At 46.1% G+C, this 22,784-nt stretch overlaps 1 protein-coding gene and 1 long non-coding RNA gene across 3 annotated transcripts in view; one reads left to right on the forward strand and one right to left on the reverse strand.

The window, feature by feature from the left end:
* The window catches only part of LOC138472673 (uncharacterized), a 223,299-nt gene extending 217,518 nt beyond the window's left edge, over positions 1-5,781 (reverse strand). The window contains exon 1 of the long non-coding RNA XR_011268655.1: positions 5,725-5,781. This is a non-coding gene — a long non-coding RNA (uncharacterized lncRNA). The remainder of the gene's footprint in view (positions 1-5,724) is intronic.
* The window catches only part of ADK (adenosine kinase), a 1,244,147-nt gene that overhangs the window by 1,107,616 nt on the left and 113,747 nt on the right, over positions 1-22,784 (forward strand). The gene's annotated exons all lie outside the window — the stretch shown is intronic.

Here is a 22,784-nt window from a genome sequence, read left to right on the forward strand (position 1 = left end):
GGACGATTCCCTACAAGCCATCAAGACGGACACGGAGACGGCCCGTGCTCTTGGTGTTCTCCAGCAACGACGGCCGCCCTTTCGGAGCGGCAGAGGTAAACAGGGTGCCTCCAAAGGTTCCAGCGGCGGATTTTCCACCTACCGTCAAGCGGCCCGTTCGTCGTCACAGGAAGCTTACAGGGGACGAGGCAAGTCAGGCGGACCCCGCCGTCGTCGCCAAGGAGGACAAGGCGGCAAAGCCTCGTCGAAGCAGGACTGAACCGGCCGTGGGGTCGGGCCCCCACCGAAGCACCCCGGTGGGAGGCCGGCTGGCGAGCTTAGTCAGCGTGTGGGAGTCCATCTCCACCAACCGTTGGTTGCTGGACGCCCTAGCTCAGGGTCACGCGCTCTGGTTTCTAAAGAGGTGCCCGCGCGTCCCCCCTGTGGCCAGGAAAGGACATCATGTCCCTCAACTTCTCTTGGAGGTAAAGGCGATGCTCAAGAAGGGCGCCATCGAGCTCGTCCCAAAGAGGCTTCGGTGCTCCGGAGTTTACTCCAGATACTTCCTCGTGAAGAAGACGACGGGAGGATGGCGTCCCATCCTGGACCTACGACGACTGATCAAATTCATCAAGGCACAGAAGTTTTGGATGGTCACCCTCCAACACGTCCTGGGTCAGCTGGAGGAGGGCGATTTCCTGTCGTCGGATTTGGAGGATGCCTACTTCCATATTCCCATCCTAAAGGGACACCGAAAGTTTCTCAAGTTCGTGGTCCAAGGGCGTCACTACCAGTTCAGAGCCCTTCCCTTCGGATTGAGGTCGGCACCCAGGGTGTTCACCAAGTGCCTCGCACCGGTGGCGGCGCAGCTGCGCCGAGAGGGGATCCACATCTACCCCTACCTGGACGACTGGCTCATCCGAGCGAAGACGAAGGAGCTTGCCGTGGAGCACACGGCAAGGACCGTCCAACTACTCACGGACCTGGGATTCTCCATAAACTACGCCAAGTCCCACCTGGTGCCCGCGCAAGACGCACTGTTTCTGGGAGCGAAGCTCGACACAGTGTCGCTTCTGGCCTCTCCGTCGGAGGAAAGGACGAGGGCCATCTTGGGCAAAGTGCAGCAGATGCTGGTCGCGGACGCGCCCAGGGTGAGGTCCATCAAGTCCCTCCTCGGAATGATGTCTTCTTGCATTTACCTCATCCGCCTGTGCAGGCTCCAGATGCGCCCGTTGCAGGAGTTCCTGGACGCGTGCTGGATCCAGACGACGGGGAGCTTCGAGGAGAGGATCACACTCGACGAGAGTTTCCGACAAGCGATCCGGTGGTGGGGCACCCGCGCGCATCTGACGGCAGGCATGGACTTCGAGACCGCCGGCCACCAGGAGACAGTGACCAGGGATGCGTCCCTGGAAGGGTGGGGAGCGCACATCGAAAATCTGCACGCGAGAGGCCTTTGGCTTCCGACGGAGAAGTCCCTCCATATCAACGTCCTGGAGCTCCGTGCAGTGTTTTGGGCCCTCAGGTCCTTTCTTCCGTCCCTCAAGGGCAAGGTGGTGAGGATCTTCACCAACAACACCACCACTATGTTCTACATCAGGAAGCAGGGCGGAACCAGGTCCCCAGCCCTGTCCAAGGAGGCGCAGGATCTGTGGCATTGGGCCGTCGCCCAAGGGATGTTTCTGGTGCCGTTTCATCTGGCAGGGATAAAAAACACCATCGCCGACTCGCTCAGCAGAGAGCTGCGCTCGTGCCACGAGTGGGAACTATGACAGGATCTAGTGGACCGCCTCTTCCGACGGTGGGGCACACCCCAGATCGATCTGTTCGTGACGGCGATGAACTCCAAGTGCCGGAGGTTCGCCAGCAGGTTTCCCCAGCCGAGGAGCATGGGCAATGCTTTCTCGTTCCCCTGGGAGGGCCTGTTTCTATACGCGTTCCCTCCATTGCCATTGCTGATCCGGCTCATCAACCAGCTCAAGAGGTCACGGTGCAGGATGATCCTCGTCGCACCTGCGTGGCCGAGGCAGATATGGTTCCCGGACCTTCTGGCCTTGTCAGCGTCCCCGTATATCAAGCTGCCAGTGGACGCGGATCTTCTCTCCAGGGAAGGAGGCGCCATCCTCCATCACGATCCGAAGTCGCAGAACTTGCAGGCCTGGCTCCTGCGGCATTAGAGTTTGGAGGATACGACATACCGGCCGACTGCAGAGAGGTTCTTGCAAAGGCCAGGGCGTCCTCAACTCTTAAATGCTATGGACACAAATGGAAGAGGTTCTCTGTCTGGTGCCACGCACAGAAGATTAACCCTCTACTTATTACGGCTCCCCAGGTACTGCCGTACCTTCTGACGCTGGCCAAGGCTGGACTGGCGCACGCATCCATCAAGATTCATCTTGCTGCGATCTCCCGATACACCAGAACCATGGGGCGGACGTCTTTGTGGTCTCACCGTCTGGTGAAAGAATTCATGAAGGGACTGTTCAGATCGTTCCCGCCGGTGAAGGCTCCGGCCCCGGCATGGGAGCTCAACGTGGTGCTGACCAAGCTCATGGGACCTCTGTTCAAGCCTCTGCACTCGGCTCTGTTGAAGTTCTTGTCGTGGAAAACAGCGTTTCTTGTGGCCATCACCTCCGCACGAAGAGTGGGAGAGATCCAGGCCCTTTCCTGCAAGCCCCCATACTTGACTTTTCACGACACAAGGGTAGTGCTTAGGACGCACCCCTTCTTCATGCCCAAGGTGCCGTCGGAATTCCACCTCAACGAACCCTTGGTGTTGCCTGTTTTCTTCCCGTCGCCTTCGTCGCCGGCCGAAAGGACTTTGCACTCGCTGGATGTGGCTAGAGCGCTGAAGTTTTACGTGGACCGCACGAAGTGTTTTCGGAAGACGTCACAACTTTTTGTGAACTTTGGACCTGTCAATCAGGGGAAGGCTCTCTCAAAGGCTTCCATTTCCAGATGGCTCTCCGGCTGTATCATGTACTGTCATCGGTTGGCAAACCGACCGCTGCCTGGCCGTCCGAGAGCCCATTCCACCAGAGCGATCGCAGCTACCACGGCGTTCCTATCTGGTGTGCCCTTGCTGGACATCTGCAGGGCTGCTACGTGGAGGTCGACGCACACCTTCACGAAATTCTACTGCGTCGACCGGGATTCCAGGGAGGAGTCCAGGGTCGGCCGAGCAGTGCTGCGCAATCTGTTTGCCTAAGGTGAGCCTGGTGAGGAGGTAAGAATTGCTTAATGTTGAGTTTGATGTAATGCTTAATGTTGAGCCTTTGCCAACTCCCGTGGTTGTGCATGTGTGTACTGCTATGTATTCTTTATTCATGAGCATGTGAATCCTTGCCAGAGAAGGAACAAGTTACTTACCTGTAACTGTTGTTCTCCAGCATGGGTCTGGCATGGATTCACATGCGAACCCTCCCGCCTACCCCTCTGCGGCTCTTCACTTGGTCATACTGCCACTTCACGTGCTACCAAATCTGAAGATGGCTGCCAGAGGCGGGGCTTAGGTAGAAGGCAGTCATTGGCTGTGGTCAGTATGACGCAGAGATCAGTGATTGGTTACTACTACGAAAGACAGATCAGAAACGAAACTGATACTGATTTTTTCTTTACCGAGGATTCCCAGCCTGACGACGGGGAATATTCATGAGCATGTGAATCCATGCCAGACCCATGCTGGAGAACAACAGTTACAGGTAAGTAACTTGTTCCTTAGTGGTTTGGTTATTGGCCTTGCTATATAGAAGTGATATGTGCTAAATTTCCACATTCTTTCTAGATGCACTGGCTAATTTTCACAATCCCATCCATATGGGAAATGCCGGCCCGATAGCACAGCGAGAAGAGCGCTCACTTTGACATCCGTGCAAAGCCTGCTGATGCAGGTTCTAATCCTGGCAGTGCCAAGCTCAGCCTTTCATCTTTCCGAGGTTGATAAATGAGAACCACACACTGTGGGTAATATTAAGCAACGCTTAGATGCCTGAGGGTTCATAGCGCTATATAAAATTTATTATTATTATTATTATTATATATGATGCACGCCAAAATTCCCAATTATATCTAAATGTTGGCACTGGCCCAACTTCTAAGCCCTGTCTAGATGTGAAGCAAGCTAATATTCACAATTCTAGATGTGGCAATGGATAATATACGCTATTTTATCCTGATGTGGCACTTGCTAACATTTACAATCCCATCTAGGTGCGACGCAGGCTAATGTTCACAATTCGATCTAGATGCAAGGCAGGTTAATGTTCACAATTGTATCCAAATGTGGCATGTGCTAATATTCAAAGTTCTAACATTCGCAATCCCATCTAGATTTGACGCAGCATCTAGATTTGACGCAGGCTAATGTTCACAATTATATCTAAGTGTGGCACTTGCTAACGTTTATAATTCTGTTGGGTGTGATGCAGAGAAAGTGGTGTATTAACCATATATTGGGACAGAGGCTACGGCAAGATTTGAGAGTCCTGTATAGTGGGAGTGAGGCCCAAGTTTCACAATTCAGGTTTCGGGATATAGTACAGTAGGTTTAGGCTAGCAGACACAGTGGGTTTGATCTATGCTTGAGAGTAAAGTTGTAATGGGCAGTTGCTAGTGTTGAGTGTTCCCTGATGTAGGTGACATTTGTCTGGCAAGCTATATTTTGAGGTATGGTAATGTAGAGTGGCAGAGCTTTCTGAAGTAGAGTAATTGCTCTACACCACACCCATGCCACACTTTTGTGGTTGCTGCTGGTTGATGGCTGGTCGCTGGCTTCCCCTGCTGATACCTGCAGACACAACTTGGAGCCGCCAATGTAGGATCCACCCTTTGCCTCGGTTCCCTTTGCCGAAGGGGCTGCCCAGATCTGGACCAAGATAATGAAGGATTTTGCCAAAAAGGGCCTGAGGGAGGGCTCGGGAGGCAGGACAGCGAAGGGGCATGCTGCAGCGAGGCTGGGAAGCCCATGAGGAACCCTGTGTTAATTCACTGCAATGTTGGTACAAAGGGGTGTGGGCGAGGGGTGTCCTCAAGCACACGCTCGCCTGTATGCCAAGATGGGGAATGGCACAGGGAGCGGATCTGCTGCGCGTGAGGCATGAAACACATTGCATTGAATTGGACAATAAGGGCCTGGGGGAGGGCGCAGGAGGCGCGACAGCGAAGGGACAGGCTGCGGCAAGGCTGAGAAGCCTGCGATGGTCTCAGTATTAACTCAGCCGTAATGGTGGTACAAATGGGGGCAAGAGGTCCCAAGCACACGCTCACCTGTACGCCAAGATGGGGAATTGTTGGTGAATTGTGGGGAAGTGTGTCGAGCAGTGGTGTTCTACATGAATGGTAGTACAGGACATGTATGCAAAACAACCCAGTTTTCAGTATCACTTGCTGTAAGGTAATCGGCTTTCCCATTAGCAGATCACGTATTGGATAATGTATAAGAGTATCCTGCTTTTGCAAACAAACAGCTGCCAAATACACGTGAGCACATTCTGCATACATCACAAGGACAACTCATTACTTGTTGATGTTTCCCTAGATACAGCATGTAAAGCATCAACTTTCACCTTTTTAATACTTTTACCAAACAATACTATATAGAGCACTCAAATGTGGTCAGGCAGTTTTGCAGTGTTTTATTTGCAGCTGTTCTATCTGCACACCCACCACCAGAAGCAGACTGCTCACCAATATATGCTTGTCGCAGGAATTTACACAGATTTGCAAGCCTCAGAAGACAAATATTACCTTATGCTCTTTCTGAATTTTCTTGGTTTTGAATCTCGCGCACCAATCTCCTCTCCTCTGTCGGGTACAGATAAAAGAAAATAACATACATGTGTGCGCCATGTACCAATAATTAGCATAACAGTTTGAAGTGTGGTTCTGTAGCAATTCATTAAATTAATTGTATCCTTCCATGTTCTCTGCGAAAGAGGATGCAAACACCCGTACCTCAAACTTAGACTTGGACAGGGGTGCGTCAAGAAGAATTGGTCAGATGGAGTCCACTCCGGATAGCACAGTTCCGTACCTATACACTACCAATATGCTAGAATAAGGATGGAAAAATAAGAACCCTCCTGCCCAGTTGACACAGATCTTTTGCTTTAGAGTAAATGACATTTAGTACTCTGGGCCAAACTCTATTGGTGGACTGAGATTCTAAACAGATAAGAGTTGCAGAAAGACTATTACTGAAAAGTATAATTTGTTTCACACACACATAGACACCTATACATGCACACACACACACCCCTATTATTTGGCAGCAATCTTTGACGCTGATGACATGATGCTAAAAATCCATTTAAAATGAAAGTTCTTCTTCAGTAGGTGTGATCTTACAAGTGTGTAGTCCTGCTGGACATGCAGACGCAAGCTACACCTCACTAATGATGCCGTAACATGTCTGGGGTTGCTTGTGGTCTTGTGCAGAAGGACGTGGCCAAGCAGTTGGGGTTGAACTGCCCCTTTTTGGGTGGGTCCAAGCCTGATTTGCACATGGTCCTTTCCATTTCTGCAATGGCTTGGTAGGCAACAAACTATATGCCGGAGGGTTGCCCAGATCGATGCCAGAGGCTAAGGTAAATTGTAAACCTTCCTGCCATCACCCCTTTTGTTTGCCCCAACTATAGGTATTCAAACTCATAGCTTATTACCAGCACATTGCCACTCAAGCCTAAACTTGAATCATTCTGGTTAGGTATGATTTTTGAAGTGGACTTTTCTTTTCCTGTGCCTAGACTTGTATGGCCTTGCACTAGTGCACACTGAGATTTGCTTCAGGGGCACATCCCTGCAGTCTCCAGACTATTCCTTCAAATAATCTCCTGTCTTATACCTACCCTCCCTGTACTCTACATACCTAACCCCTCCACTATACACCCCCAACCCTCTGCCTCCCCACCTCGTTGCAGGTTGTTTGATACCCAAAGAGGCTTGCTGGTGCCATGACTTGAATTACAAATAGTGCCTGGAAGAAAATTACCAAACCATTGACCCGTGTTTGCATTTCACCACTCCCTCTTTCTTAACATGTGCTGTATTGCTCTGGGTTCAAACCATTTACTTGCGTAGGACACTTGCAGCAATGCGCAGGAATAAGTACTACATTTGCCTTCCTGTAAATCAGCCATTCAGTTTAGGCCTGTTTCTCTGTCCCATTAGCAACTACAGTGTTCTTTTATTCACTCTAGGGGTGTGCCAGTCACTTGTAAGAAGGGGGTGGAATTTGAAAGAACGACTAAAAGGAAATTGTCCGTATTTGTAACTGTGCAAGTTAGAGTACACCCTAAAGCGAAGTGCGGCACTAAAGCATTTTGTTACCAAACCTCTTCCTCCAGTGAAGCAGCAGCTACCCACAAGAACCCTGCAAATTAATCCCTTGCAGTTAATAGCACAAGTCATGCAACCATCCATCTTTCAAAGCAGACTATTTCTTATGCTCTGTCCAAGATGAAGCACCAGACAACCATAGATTAATTGTCCTTTCCAAGACGCATCCGTCTCTCAAAAGCGGTTTTACCAGGTACCTCCATGTCTTGCCATGTAGATTCATCAATCATTGCAGGGCGGGGTTAATCTATAGCCCATTTGTGCCAATCTCCCGTCCCCATACCCTGTTGAATTAGGCTTGTTAAATTTGTGTGAGCAATCATGGCTTCCTCTGAATTGCAATACCAGAATGCTGTGGCCTCTTCGAGCGTGATGCGCAGAACTCGGAACACGGACTGAACAGGACCCTCAAATCTTGCTTGTCTGGCCCGTAGGAATATCCTTCTGCAGATGAGAAAGGGGATTAACAGTCTGCAGAATAGTGTGCTTGCTCCCCCCTTCCCCCCTTCGTTCTTCTCTAACTTCCTCCGAAATCCCCGGTTGAAGCTCACCTTATGGTTTGAAAGGATGAACTCTCCATCCTGCTTCTGGTGCAGGGGCGCGTGTTTGTCCAGTTACTTCACTGGTTTTCAGAATGGCGCTGGCAAAATCCACTTGACTTTTCCGAGTGGAATGCCGTAAGTATTAAGATTACAAAAGTTATAGTGTTGAGCCTCCTTTTCTGTTGCCTTCCTAACCTGTGATCTGTCCTTTATTTCAGGTGCAGAATGAAGGCGATGCGGTGACGGATTGAATTGCCGATGGTAAACTCAGGTGAGTTAGCGATGGGGGCGGCCCCTCTTAATGTCTTTATATTCCTCCAGTAATGTCTTTTGTCCTTTCCCCATAGGGGCCGGGGTGCGGTACCTGCCAACGAAGCGGCGCCGACCCGAAATGAGGAATGGTCCACCAACAGAAGACGGTAAGTGTTATAGCGGAAAATTAGGCTTTCCTCATATGTTCCTTCTGCTCACCTTTTGTCTCTTCTTCTCTCCCCTAGGCGCAAAGATGTGGCGACCGGAGCAGACAGTCGCGGTGGAGCCAGAAGAACTCCAGAGGACAGGTGAGTGAAGCGCGGCGCTGCAGCGAGCAACGCAGTGCTTTTAAATGAGTCTTTTCTCAGGAACGCTGGCGTGAAGGTTCCGGATGTAGGTAACAAGTTTGATCAAATTCTTGGTTTTCACCTTTCTCATCTCTTCTTTCCTTACAGGTGTTCCAGGATCGAGGCGGGCGTGGCTGGAGACCAGGTGCTGGAGCAGACACGGTGAGCGTTAAGCTGCTTGGATGCAGAACAACGCGAAGCGTGAGCTACTGCCTGGGCGTGGCTTAAATAGCCCCCAAAGTAGTTGCAGGTAAGTATCCTACCCTGGCCACGCCTGAGTGGCAAAATAGTCCCAATGAAAAAATAGTCCCTTTCAGGTCTCAGGGAGGCCTGAATCTTGCAGCATGGTTTGCATCAGGTAAGTGCACCAAACACCTTCCTTTATGAGCCTGGCGCCAACGGCGCCAGGACAGAGTCCAAAGAGCCCCTATAAGGGGCCGCTGGGCTTTTACCCGGGGGCATGATGCCTGCTCCCGGGGGTGCTGGGCCTGGCCTGGTGCTCCGGGGGTAGGCATCATGACATTTGATGAGTCTTCTACACATTGGATGTTCATGTCTGATGCCATAATAACCCCTGATCGGTTTTGTAAGCGGGAGCATGTGAATACTTCCCAAATAAAGTCCAGTTCTTTCCTCCATACTTTTATGAAAGTCTATCCAATGCACTGCAGATGTCCTTGAATTAAAATGTGGGTGCAGTACCAGAGTTCTTAGGGTGGCAGGCCCTCACTCACTCTGCCTCCCATGCCAACTGGATTGACAATTGGAAACCTAGTGGGAGTGTAATCTGCAGATAGTGTTGCATTTATTGCAGGACTGGGATTCTGTTTGCCTCTCCAACAAACTCCAAATGCCGGAACTTCACCTTTAGATGGGCTCTGCTTCGTCCGCGACAGTCTCTGTAATCTACTGGAGGAAATATCGGTTATTCAGACATAAGCAATTGAGAGGTCAATCCTGATGACTACCCATTGGCCAGCCAGGTTTTGGTTTTGAGACCTCGAGAATCTAGCCCTTCAGTGTCCGTTTTTCTACTTTTCTACCCATTTCCCCAGCTTCTATCCAAACTGAAGGTTTTTTTTTTTTATTTATTGTTTTATACAAACCACACAACAAACCAACAAAACATAATCCATACAATTTAACATACTCAGCAAATTTTAACCATAAACACTGCACTCACCTTCCCCCCCTCCCCTTATGAGCCTGTCTGTTCTTCACATTCAATATCCTCCTCGTGTGTCAGGGTATCGCTGCCCACAGATTCAGCTGGAGCCACTCCTGCCCCAAACATTTCCGCTATCAATGATTTCCATGCCATGAGGGAGCCCAATTCCTCATCCCCACTAGTGTTAATGGCCTCTTGCCACACCACTGTTTCAGCCTCTGCCCATTTTTGTAGGTCCTTCCACCAGACCTCCACTCTAGGCTTATGACATTCCTTCCATCCCATGGCGATCCGTCGTTTCACGAGCACATACGCCAAATCCTTCAATTTCGCTACATGTTTAAGTTTTCGGGCTCTAGGGTATCCTCCCAACAAGCAGGCCCAGGCCGAGTCTATTGCGCGCGTGGCCCCCCCCTCTCTGCCAGTTTCCGTGCCACTTCACCCCAGAAACATTCAATAATCGGGCACGCCCAGAACATATGTATCATGTCAGCATTCTCCTCGTTACACTTAGGGCATGCTTGGCGCCCCACATTTCGGAACTTCGATATTCTGAGAGGGGTCATGTATGCCCTGTGCGTTATATATAGCTGTATTTGTTTGAACCTGGCATTTCTCGACACCTTCTTATGATATCCCAGAGCTCGTTCCCACGCCCTATCTTCTATCGTGACTCCCATCTCTGTTTCCCACTCTAATCGCAAGTGCGCCAGGTCTTTACCAATCTTAGACATCAACATCTTGTACAGTCTGGAGACCTCATGCCCCCCTTCCGATGCGTCATATATTAACCCCACAGTGGCATCCGGTTCTTCTTCCAGCACAGTTTCAGGCCATATGCTCCGAATGTCATGCATTATCCTATGATAAGTGACATATTGGCCTCTGTGTAACCGGTCACTTCCTCGAGTTCTCCCAGCTCCAAAATAGTTCCATCTTGCCAAATATCTCCCAACGTGACTAGCCCCATTGATTCCCAATAGGTCCTAATGCTTGCCCTCAGCTGCACATCTCTCCCTGATCCAAACTGAAGGTTATTGCTCTTAATCATTTTTCAATTGATGAACTTGTTCACCCGATTCCTGAAGAGTTCACTGTAGGTCCTCTGTCGTTAGGAAGAGAAATATGGCACTCATCCACGTGGCAAGAAAGGATTCCACTTCCACTGGCCACTCCAAAAGGGGGCTTTTTCCATTGCTCTGCAACTTGGATCATGTCTGTTTATATTGGCCCTGGCAGCCTCTTAATATGAGAGATACATGTTCCAGTCTTGCTCAGAATCAAAAAAGGGTTGGTGACCGTAGTGGTGAAAGTGGGGATTGGTCAATCTAAAGGATTGAGTTTGCCACTTAAATGCGGGGTCGCTTGATTGATGTGATCACATAAATAAATACATTGCACTGTAAACGGTCTTATTGAATTCATTGTTTTATTAAGTACGCAAAAATCAGTGAAGGTAGTGCCAAATCATTTGAAGCGTACCCAAATTACTAGAACAGAAACTCTGTGCTTGAACACAAATTATCTCAAACATGCAGTAATCATAGTGTTTGCTATCTAAAAATCAAGATCCTAGGTCCACTCTATATTCTTGAATGTTAAAGATAATTTGTACCGCGCACTATCACCACCGGAGTGGTGCCTTGGCACTCTTCATGCCTACAAGTATTTCAATAATTAGGAAAGGTGTTTCTTTAATGGCGTACTAATTCGTTATCTCCATCAAATAACCCCTTCATCTTCAGAACTGGTACTGTTCATTCAGTACTTATTGGTTTGTGTTTTTGTCCATATTTTGAGCTTGTCTTGGTAGATAGTTGTGGCTTTTTTGAGGTTTGCTGCCATTTGGTGGATATTGCAGAGACCAAGCAGCAGAACTCTTGACTGCCAGCAATTTCACAACTTGAAAAATAGTGGCCACACCACAGCTAGATAATTTTGTTTTCCATTTTTAGCTTGTCTTGGTTAAGAGCAGTGGCTATGTTGGTGTTTTCCTGCCATTAAAGGCGCTTTACTTCCTTTTCTTAGGGTAGCGTACTATATTGCGTTTCTTGGAGTGAGGCGGACTCTGTCAACCCCCATTGTTTTTCCTATATACCTGCTTTGTTGGCACTTATTTAAGTTTCTTTTTAGTCTAATGCAAGAATACATGGTAGATATTTTTAAAGAATATTATGTGTCAAGTATTTTAATGTGCATGAGACTATTTGCACTTGGATGCCAGCCCACCTTCGAAAAGTGAAGGCTGACTGCTCTGCTGCATTGCACATTGATAGTCTTAACTTGCTAGACACCCTGTTCTCCCACGAAGGATAGATCCCTTCACACACATCACCAGGGGGCTGTGGAAAAACTTCTTCTGGACTCAGTGGGATCTTGTAGGCTGTAAATCCAGCGATTCCTCTCGAGGAGAGGGAGCACTGCTCACTGTTCCAGCTCATCAATTGTGAAGGGTAGAATCTGCAGATTCTAGCAGTAATTTGTTTTCTGACTGATCTTGGGCATATTGCTGCAGCAGAGCTTCCACGAGTTGTATTTGGGATAGGGTTGCTTCTTGATGCTTCTGTGCTGTTAACGGGAACGGACCAGGCTAAGGTGCTGACCCCCCCAACCACTACCGTCCCATCTTACAGGGTTATTGGAAGCGGAGTGCAAATGTGAGTTCAATCACAAGCCTACTAAGATTGCCACATACTTTATTTAGCTTATTCCTGGGCAAACGCACAAGATGAGGATTCATCCTTAAATCCGATATCCGTTTCAAATATTCACCAGTTCTGATGGCTAGGCTGGCCTCTGCTTCTTGATCTTCGTGTAGCCAATGCCCTACTTGGCCATAAGTGTACTTTCGCACAAAAGGAAACCCAGTTTAACGGTGGACCTGCTTCAGGAATTCTAATGCTAGCACACTAAATAGGGGCTCTGTGCCAATGCACAGCAATCCTCTTTTAATACAAAGGCATGTCCAGTGCTTGAACAACTTGACATGGTGTGGCGCTGGCACCCTTTTCCAGGGATGCAACACGCAGCCAACGGACAGTTTACTGGGATTGGAAAATATAGGTGTTACCATTTGGGCACCACACCCTGAGAGGCCAGAGGATGCAACACTTTTCTTTTCACTCACCAGAGTAGCCCACTCAGTGAGATCTTCGATATGAGCTTGCTATGGAAAAATGGTCTGCAAACCATTCATGACAAGAAAAACATAAAGGGCTCACGTGATGGGGACAGTTTAGTTCTCTGGCCCTACCTATGCCCAAACCGAAAACCCCTGATGCATATTAAAGCCCTGTAAGAGAAAATGTCATGGGGATATTGAGCCATTATGAGATGAGGAACAGTGGACTGAAAATGCAAAACGGCTGATAAAATGGGGCCCCTGCAAGAGGGCTGACATAAGCAAAAGAGAATGAGAGCTTCCATCCCATAAATCAAACTTCTACTACACCGAATCAAATACCAGAGAACACTTAAGGCACCAATGGCTCCTGAACCATTCTAAGTAATGGGAGGCCAGAGAGGAGGGAAAATCAAAGGTTCTCCTGTCAAGTGTTTAGTCTCCTCTAAAGTGAAAATGCTATTAATTTCAAATGGCAATTAAAGCACGAACATAGAAGGTAAAATGAACACCAATGTTGAGATACCCTCAGCAAGACAATACAAGAATGCGTTGGCAGTTAATGCTGTGTGATCGTGTGTTCAGGGCGAACAAGACCTGGGCGTATTGTCTAGACTCGGATTTCGAAATGAAATACAGACCAAATGTTACATTATTGGGTTCTGTATAGTGTACTGCTGCCATATTCATGATCTCTTGGCACCAGAAGGGAAATTGATTGCTTGGTAAATAGGACCGGGAGATGCAGTGTCGTATTGCTTTACTTATATGCACATCTGAAAGAACCAGGCCTTGCCTGCTGGTCTTTGTAGGTGGGTTGTGATGAGGACACTTGAAATGTGTATCAAGAAGGGGAGCCTGAGGTGTAGACAATTGTCGGTTTGCTATTAACAAGGTCTATCCTGCGAGAGGGTATTTGTTGAAAGTTGCTGAAGGTCTGTGAGACCAATTGATGGGTGAAGCGTAGTGTTTAGATGGTCTTAATGTGTGTAAGAGTGGCAGATGAGTTCATCTACAGGACGAGTGTGACTAGCAGAGTGGAGAATTGTGAGCAGGTTAATGAGGCGTGCCGTCAAGATAACACTTACAGCATGACATTAAGAGACCGAACTAGGCCCAAGGAATAGGCCACTATAGACAGCCGCCCTTTTCACTTTCTCGCTTTGGACATCATGGTGGGATTCAATAAATGAAGGGTATAAATATGATGACATCATTCACATATACACCATCAGACACTGTATGTACCTGGAAATAAACGCCTCGAAAAACAAATGTAGGGTGTATGCCCAAAACCATCTCACATATCATATTTTATTATGTACTCAAAGCAACAAAATCATGACACAAATGATATGATATGGCATTTGTAACGCGCCTATACACAAGTGTTTCAAGGCGCGACGAGGCAGGGGGGGGGGACAATACAACGATCCTACTAGGCCAGGTGTCATTCAGATTGCGCAAGTGAAAGGGTAGAGGGGAAGGGAAAAGTGCAGTACAGGGTTAATAGCATACAGGATAAATAACAAGGGCCAGCTAGTGGCAAGTGTGAGGTAAGTGCTGGGAAGGGGGCTGTAGGGATACAGACACAGTCCCGCAGTGCAGGGGTTGCCAGGGAGGCAGTGCAGGGGAGAGTGGCTGGGCCAAGGACTGAGAACGGTGAGTGGCCCAGTTGCAGATTCAGTGCAGTTTCAGTAAGTTTAGCAGGGGAGAGGGTGAGAGAAAGCAGAGGCAAAGAGCAAGGTTTTGAGGTGCTTCCAGAACCGGAGATGGTTCTCCTCAAGTTTCAGGGAGGCAGGAAGGCTGTTCCAGAGAGAGGCACCTGCAGCGGAGCGAGATCTGCCTCCAACTCGTTTAGAGAAGCGGCTGACCCTGAGGGAGTTGGAGGCGGATGAGCGAAGAACTCGAGAAGGAAGATATTTAGGAAGAGAGAGTTGAAGGTATTTTGGCCCAAGGCCCCAGAAGGCCTTGTGGACAATGCGGAGGGTTTTGAACTTGATCCTCGCAGTCACTGGGAGCTAGTGTAGTGATTTCAGTCCTGGAGAGATACGGTCCCTGGGCTTGAGGCCAAGGAAAAGTCTTGCAGTCCTGTTATGGATGAATTGCAAAGGGCGGAGAGTAGAGGCAGGCAGATTTAGATAAAGGCTGTTACAGTAGTCCAGCTTCGAGAGAACAAGGGCTCTAGAGACAGTGAGCTTCTGGGGGAAGGAGAGGAAAGGAAGGATACCTCTGAGGAGGTGTCCTTTTATAAATATATTTAAAAAAACATAAAAAGCATATGCACATGTTACAATACAATATACAAAACGCATAGAAAATATTTGGTTAAAAACTAGTAAACAATTAGTAGAACCGCAAGGACACAGAGCCAAATTAATTATTGTTGCTCCACGCTGTACCCATCATAGCCAGACTTAGATTTTCTGTCCTAGATGTTATGAAATAACTGGACATTCCTCAGGGGCAATCATGTATCTTGTGCTTTAACGTGGTGTTTCTTTTCCACTTTAAATTCTAATTCTTAATTCTGATTCCAAACACGGTACTCCAATATCTGTAGGTACACAATATATATACGTACATATCAATATGTAGGCGTCAAAGGTTTAATAAACTTCACCTCACCCCCAATACCAAGAAAGGGTAACACAAATGTAACAATCAATATATCTACCTTTGTCGAAAGACCAAATGGTATAAATCTCTTAAGCCATACTACAATTATAATTCTAAGTTGCGTAAACACTGGTCGTCACATCAAAGAGAATCCAAACACGGTCAAACTGTATAGAAAGAAAAAAGAGGCAAATGGCCAAAATAAATTGAAATTAAAATAGCAGGTACTAATACCCATATGTCAAATTCAAAAGTTCACAACAAAATCAAGAAAAAACACACTCCATGCACAACCTCACCTTGATGGAACCGGTATATTTTCCTTCTGTTAATATTGAAACGGACAAGTACTTCCTAAATCCATTAGGTATCCAACGGCTCAAAAAATACGTGGCCGATATCCCCACAATGTAGAGAAAGGCTGTTTTATAGTTATCCAAAGTAGCCGTGCCCTAGAAACCAAAGCATGTATCAACTGCTTAGTTTACACACTTGAAAAACAAGAAAGCCAGCATAATAGAAAGCAAGCATAATAGAGCCTCTCAAAAGGTTACCGCATTCGCTACGCGAAACATAACCACACTCCTCGCCTTGCTCTCACTAAACCACAAAGCAGCTGTAAGTCCCGACCGTAAACGAAGAACGTAATACACGGACTCTACCCTACATAACAAGAGGCAATCGCGTGATCACATCACGTGCTGTCACCACCACGTAGGTTGCTTAGCAACCACGCACGTATGCTCCATCTTCTTCAGAGCATTACAGGAGTGTCTGGCTACTCTGATAACTAATCAGAATGGCAGCGGTATATACGGTCATGCACAGCAATTAATATATAAAACCGTCAAAACCGCTTGGGACAAAAAACAGTTCACAATACAGCTGAAATTAACACAACAGCGCCACTCCACAATAAAAGGTAAACATGGGTGAATCGATGTCACATGACTGTGCCCCATCATTGGAAGATGTCAAAAAGGTCTTAATTTTCCATATGTAACAAATGCAGCATCCCCATAGTACCCACATGACTAACAATAAAGTCATGTTTACAATATATTGAAAACAACAAGAATATATAGCAAGCAGCACCAGCAGGACGCATCCTCGCTAGGTCAGGTCTAAACAGTAATAATTATTATACATTGTGCCATTCAATACTCTCATTAAGTCCTGTAAGATAACTCTTAGTCAGAAAAATAAGTTTCTGTTCCAAGTTAACCAATTTTTTGTTGATCAATTCTTGGCACTTTCCTTTCACTTTTTTTAGAATGCACCATTCAAAATTATTTTCATTTATATTCTTGTTGTTTTCAATATATTGTAAACATGACTTTATTGTTGGTCATGTGGGTACTATGGGGATGTTGCATTTGTTACATATGGAAAATTAAGACCTTTTGTGACATCTTCCAATGATGGGGCAGTCATGTGACATCGATTCACCCATGTTTACCTTTTATTGTGGAGTGGCGCTGTTGTGTTAATTTCAGCTGTATTGTGAACTGTTTTTTGTCCCAAGCGGTTTTGACGGTTTTATATATTAATTGCTGTGCATGACCGTATATACCACTGCCATTCTGATTAGTTTTCAGAGTAGCCAGACACTCCCATAATGCTCTAAAGAAGATCGAGCATACGTGCGTGGTTGCTAAGCAACCTACGTGGTGGTGACAGCACGTGATGTGATCACGTGATTGTCGCTTGTTATGTCGGGTAGAGTCCGTGTATTACGGTCTTCGTTTACGGTCGGGACTTACAGCCGCTTTGTGGTTTAGTGAGAGCAAGGTGAGGAGTGTGGTTATGTTTCGCGTAGCGAATGCGGTAACCTTTTGAGAGGCTCTATTATGCTTGCTTTCTATTATGCTTTCTATTATGCTGGCTTGCTTGTTTTCAAGTGTGTAAACTAAGCAGTTGATACATGCTTTGTTTTCTAGAGCACGGCTACTTTGGATAACTATAAAACAGCCTTTCTCAACATTGTGGGAATATCGGCCACGTGTTTTTTGAGCCGTTGGATACCTAATGGATTTAGCAAGTACTTGTCCGTTTCAATTTTAACAGAATGAAAATATACCGGTTCCATCACAGTGAGGTTGTGCATGGAGTGTGTTTGTTTTTTCTTGATTTTGTTGTGAACTTTTGAATTTGACATATGGGTATTAGTACCTGCCATTTTAATTTTAATTTATTTTGGCCATTTGCCTCTTTTCTTTCTATACAGTTTGACCGTGTTTGGATTCTCTTTGATGTGACGATCAGTGTTTATGCAACTTAGAATTACAATTGTAATACGGCTTAAGAGATTTATACCCTTTGGTCTTTCGATACAGGTAGATATATTGATTGTTCTATTTGTTTTACCCTTTCTTGGTATTGAGGGTGAGGGCAAGGTGAAGTTTATTAAACCTTTGACACCTAAATATTGATATGTATGTATATATTTCTGTAGCTACAGATATTGGGGTACCGTGTTTGGAATCAGAATTAAGAATTAGAATTTAAAGTGGAAAAGAAACACCACGTTAAAGCACAAGATATATGATTGCCCCTGAGAAATGTCCAGTTATTTCATAACATCTAGGACAGAAACTTATATAAGTCGTGCTATGAGGGGTACAGCGTGGAGCAACAACAATTAATTTGGCTCTATGTCCTTCCGGTTCTAATAATTGTTTCCTGGTTTTTAACCAAATATTTTTTATGCGTTTTGTATATTGTATTGTAACATGTGCATATGTTTTTTTATATATTTGTGTCATGATTTTGTTGCTTTGAGTACATAATAATAAAATATGATATGTGAGATGGTTTTGGGCATACACCCTACATTTGTTTTTTGAGGTGTTTATGTCCAGGTACATACTGTGTCTGATGGTGTATATGTGAATGATTTCATCATATTTATACCCTTCCTTTTTTTGAGATTTAAGATTATAGCCCCACTGAATAGGAGGGGTCAATACCTTGTGTGGGGTGTTACCCCTGTAGAATGTTTTGGTATTCAATAAATACAACCGTCCAAACGTCCTTAAGCAAGGTGAGAAATTAGGACGACTGTTTAGCGTAATCGTACTTTAAAAATCAAAAGGAGTGCACAATATTATTTGTTACCATAAACAGTCATTCTCAATTCTTTATTAAAGTAAATGCTCCTACCTGTATCGCTTTGCAAACATGCAATCTAAACTCATTCCAGATCCCCATATGGACAAACGAGAAACCGAGTGCTACAGTTTATTTTCCTCATAGAATAAAGCCATGTAGAAGCTGCTGATGGTAAAACTGAAGCCTGTGACCATGTTTTTCTTTAATCTAAATTGGTGCCCTAGCCTTTCTTTCTTCTAGTCCCTGTAGGATATGGTTAGTGGCCATGTATGCTTTGGTACCATACCTACAATTGGATATATATACTCAGTAAACTTGCAGGACGAAAACTTGCGTACCTGTGTCAGGTCCCCAAATAATATCTGTGTTTACTCAAAAACCGAAATGGGCTTCTATTCTCGGTACGTTGGGCAGTAGGATATACTGCCTTGAAAACGTAATGCATATAATGACCTCTTTCTGTCAATAGGTATTGCGTGTGGGGATGGTTTGAAAGTGCTTTAGGCTTCCTGCCCACAAAAGACAATGTTAACACACTCAATCTGCACTCTGAGAATGATTGACAACATTACTGTCTCTATAGTAAAAAAAAAATGAATCGACAAAGGCTTTAGGTTTGGCGTTAAGTTAATAGTTACAAAATTGCTTCTGTTTCTCAAAAAAGGTTTGAGGGGGTGTGCTAAGTGAGGTTATGAATATGTAATGTGACAAATCCGAAGGCTTCGTCCCTTTTTCCATGGGGTGGGGGGTTGGGTGAGCACCCTATTTGAGGCTAGGGAGGTGTGCCCACTCAACAAAAACCTCCCTAGGGTTTTGGGGAAGCGGGACCTTACTAGGCGGACAAGGACTCCCATGGGGAACTCCCTATAACTAAAACATGATATGCATTCACAGGAATCCGATAAACTGTTTGATTCAACTGTGGAACTAAAGGGGCCTCTGGATGTTTGGCTCAAGAATATGCTGGTCTCTGTGGGCTTGAAAGCTGAACATAAACATGCCTCTTTTTGGTCACGGAGTGAGAATAAAGGCGCAATCACCCTTGAATCGAGGAGAAGCAGTACGCAGAGGCGATCCTCCGAAGTGAGAATGTCACAGGAGAGCAGAGCCACGCTACACAGCAGAGCCGGTTGTGGCGCAGAGAAAAGTGGGAAGAGGAGAGACACCTCCAACCCGGCACAGAGCCGTATGGAGTTTTGAGGCCGAGTAGAGCCAGCCTTACCTGCAGGCATGACCACATGGAGGATGTTGTGGGCCCGGTGCTCGAGAAACTAAGCCGAACCCAAAACGTAAGGCACAAAGCCTCTGCTCGCAATGCGAAAGCGGAGGAGCAAAGAAACGCTGAGACAGGCAGAGCACAAAACTTGGTCGTGTCTAGACGGGAATGCCAGAAAGCCATGGAAACAGCCAAATGTTACTGGGGAGACCCCACCTCACTGGAGCTAACTCTGCGACATAGACTGGAGAGCCCAGATCGTAAAAGCGAAGGAAGGCAGTATTACCCTAACCCCATACCAGGCGCATAAAGAGAGAAAGAACCAAGCAACGTTTAGAAACTTCAGAGAACAATGAGTCATATGGGCAGAGGGGTTACCAACACTACAGGGAGCTAATTGAGGCATTGGGGCAAAGAAACCCAAGTGGTGATAATAGGGATCACCTATATCCCAGACAAATACGTGGAACATTTGAAACGGAGGATCCCAAGAGGACATGGGGGTTAAGAAAATTGATTGTTATACTTCCAGACCGCTCACAGAAATCTCCTCGAGTTGAGAGCCACATAGGAAAAAGGGATATCCATACCCCAGAGAGATAAGTGAGATATTGGGTCAGAAGAATTTTAGGACATGGGAGCCCAACAAACCAGACTATTGTAACCCTCCAAACGGCTCGCAGAAGCTATCAAGACAGGTATATGGAAAGAGGGGTTACCAATAACCCTGGAAGTCCAGTGACACTGAAACCCAAGAGAGCCAGACGGGCTCAATAAGACAACTGAATGAACAATTTGGGGTAACACAGTGACAACCAAGACGTAAACCTAGTGGGGAGAAACCCACCCAAGTGGTGGAGAGGGATTAGGGAAGTGTATCCCTACACCTTTGACAACTTGGATATTTGATCTTTTCTGGCACTTTAGGCTTTATTTTGTAAACTTGAAAACTTTTTGAAACTTTGACAGCTGGTCAACAACTGGTAAACCAGGGGAAATGGTTTGCTACGAATAAGCCTTTGGATACGAAACCAGGAATGATGCCTGGAAACCCTAAGACATCGGGGTGAATAAACCCAAAGGCAGGGCACACTGACTAGTTTGAGTTGTAAGGAATGTTTAGAGGTTAGGTTTTGGACAGAGGACCATTTTGGTTATTTTGACTATTGAGAAGCACCTTTTTATCGTTTGCTGGGAAGGTAACTCCTTACAGCAGTAGGTCTAGAAAGGTATTTTCTTTAAAGTTAAAGAAAACCCTTTGATACTGTGTCCTCTGGTCCTAGTCCTCCTGACTTGCCACAATAAGTTATTGCACAAACCCATATCGTCAGATGTGCAACAAAAAAAATGTGGCATGTACCTTAGTAACAGGTCGTGTAGCAGTGGCATTGGTTTCGAATTCCGTTGCCGTCTACATAATGAAAGAGCAACGACAGGGAGGAGACTTGGTGTATGGTAGTTTGGCAGGAAAATGTACAGACAGCCTGGACTTGGTGGTCACGCTCATCAATTTCATTATACCTGTGTATCGGTGCACAACTGTGTTTTTCAAACCTTGTCATTTGTGTCCTCATTTGTTTTAATAAGTCACCATGCTGCTATAAGTGGGAAAATATTTTGACTATTTGTAAAGTATTACTTGAGTGCGAATGCTCCATAATAAACAGGGCACCTGCCCACCATCCATTATGGACGAGATAAAGCCACCCAAGTGAATACCGGAGTGACTGATCAGAAGATTGTGAAAATGAAGGTAAAAAGACAGTTTACATAGTGTGTGCTGTAAAATACACCCTTGTTATAAAACAAAATTTTACATTCATGGTAGATGTTTACAACCCCGATTTTTTATATATATATATATATAATATAAAAAGAAAAAAGTATACAGCCATCACTGGTATTCCCAATTTTTTTAATTTTTTAATTAGCATACATATATCCTTCTAAAAGGTCTAGTAGGTAGAGGTGGGCGAGTCTGGCGAAGCCCAAGCCGGCCAGGCCTCCAGCCCGACCCTCCTTTCGGGCTGGATGCCATGGGCCCCACCCTAGTGCACAGCACAAAATAAATTGGCATTTATTTCCATTTTGCCTGCGCCTCATAGGGAAAAATGGAAAGAAATGCCCATATATGAAAGAAAATAAGCGCTACCCTGATGGTGGATCTGGATCCACAGGGCCGTGTTAATTTTTTTCCTTTTTCTGGGTGAGCCAAGGATTTCATGTCCTCGGCCCGTGGTGCGCTCCTGGAGCCAGGCCTGACCCCCAGGCTCGGCCCTACCCATGAAATCCCTTACTTCCCCCAGCTCTACTAATAAGCCTAACTGTCACATCATCCAACACATAAATACTATGAATATCGTAATAACAATAACTAATTAGCCTAAACCAGCATCACAAAATCTAACAATATAAAACATCAAATTAAAATCATTACCTTTGAAAAGTACACCCATAAAAAGTTCCATGCATGTATTACCCGTACCATTATCGTACCGGAATACATATTGTCTCTGTTCCTTTACCAAGGTATTACAAACGATATCAAGATGTTTTGTTGTTTTTATTACTGATGCACCACACATTCGGCAACACCCATCACCTCTGGGAATGCCAAGGCGAGCCCCTAAGATTTCTAAATGTTAAATGTTAAAGGCATTTGTACTGTGCACCGTCACCAATGGAATTGGTCCCCAGGCACTCTGGCGGATCTGTAAATAAGGTGGGGGTGGGTTAGTAAGGTGTAGAGGGAGTAGGATAGTGAGAGGAGTGGTGTTCTGTTGGCAGCTTCAACTCGGTATACACCAGATGCTGAGCTTTGGTGCGGGAATCAGGTCTGTGATAGGCCGCGTGTGCTGTTAGTCCGGCTTATGTGTTGTTGCACTGTTGTGAAGTGCGTGCGGCTTGTTGTGCGAGAGATGGTTGTGTGAGTTTGAGTCAGATAAGTATGCAGAGTTTGAGCTTATATTGGTTAGTGAGTTACCTGACCTTGGGCATGCTAGCATTTGCAGTTCTGTCGCAGTGTGGCACCAGTTGACCCCCACAACTGTATCTGGATGCGGCGCGGGCCAATGTCTAGAATTCTATCTGGGCG

Source organism: Ambystoma mexicanum, chromosome 8 (genome assembly GCF_040938575.1).
Source record: "Ambystoma mexicanum isolate Mex_15411 chromosome 8, UKY_AmexF1_1, whole genome shotgun sequence".
Taxonomy (NCBI): domain Eukaryota; kingdom Metazoa; phylum Chordata; class Amphibia; order Caudata; family Ambystomatidae; genus Ambystoma; species Ambystoma mexicanum.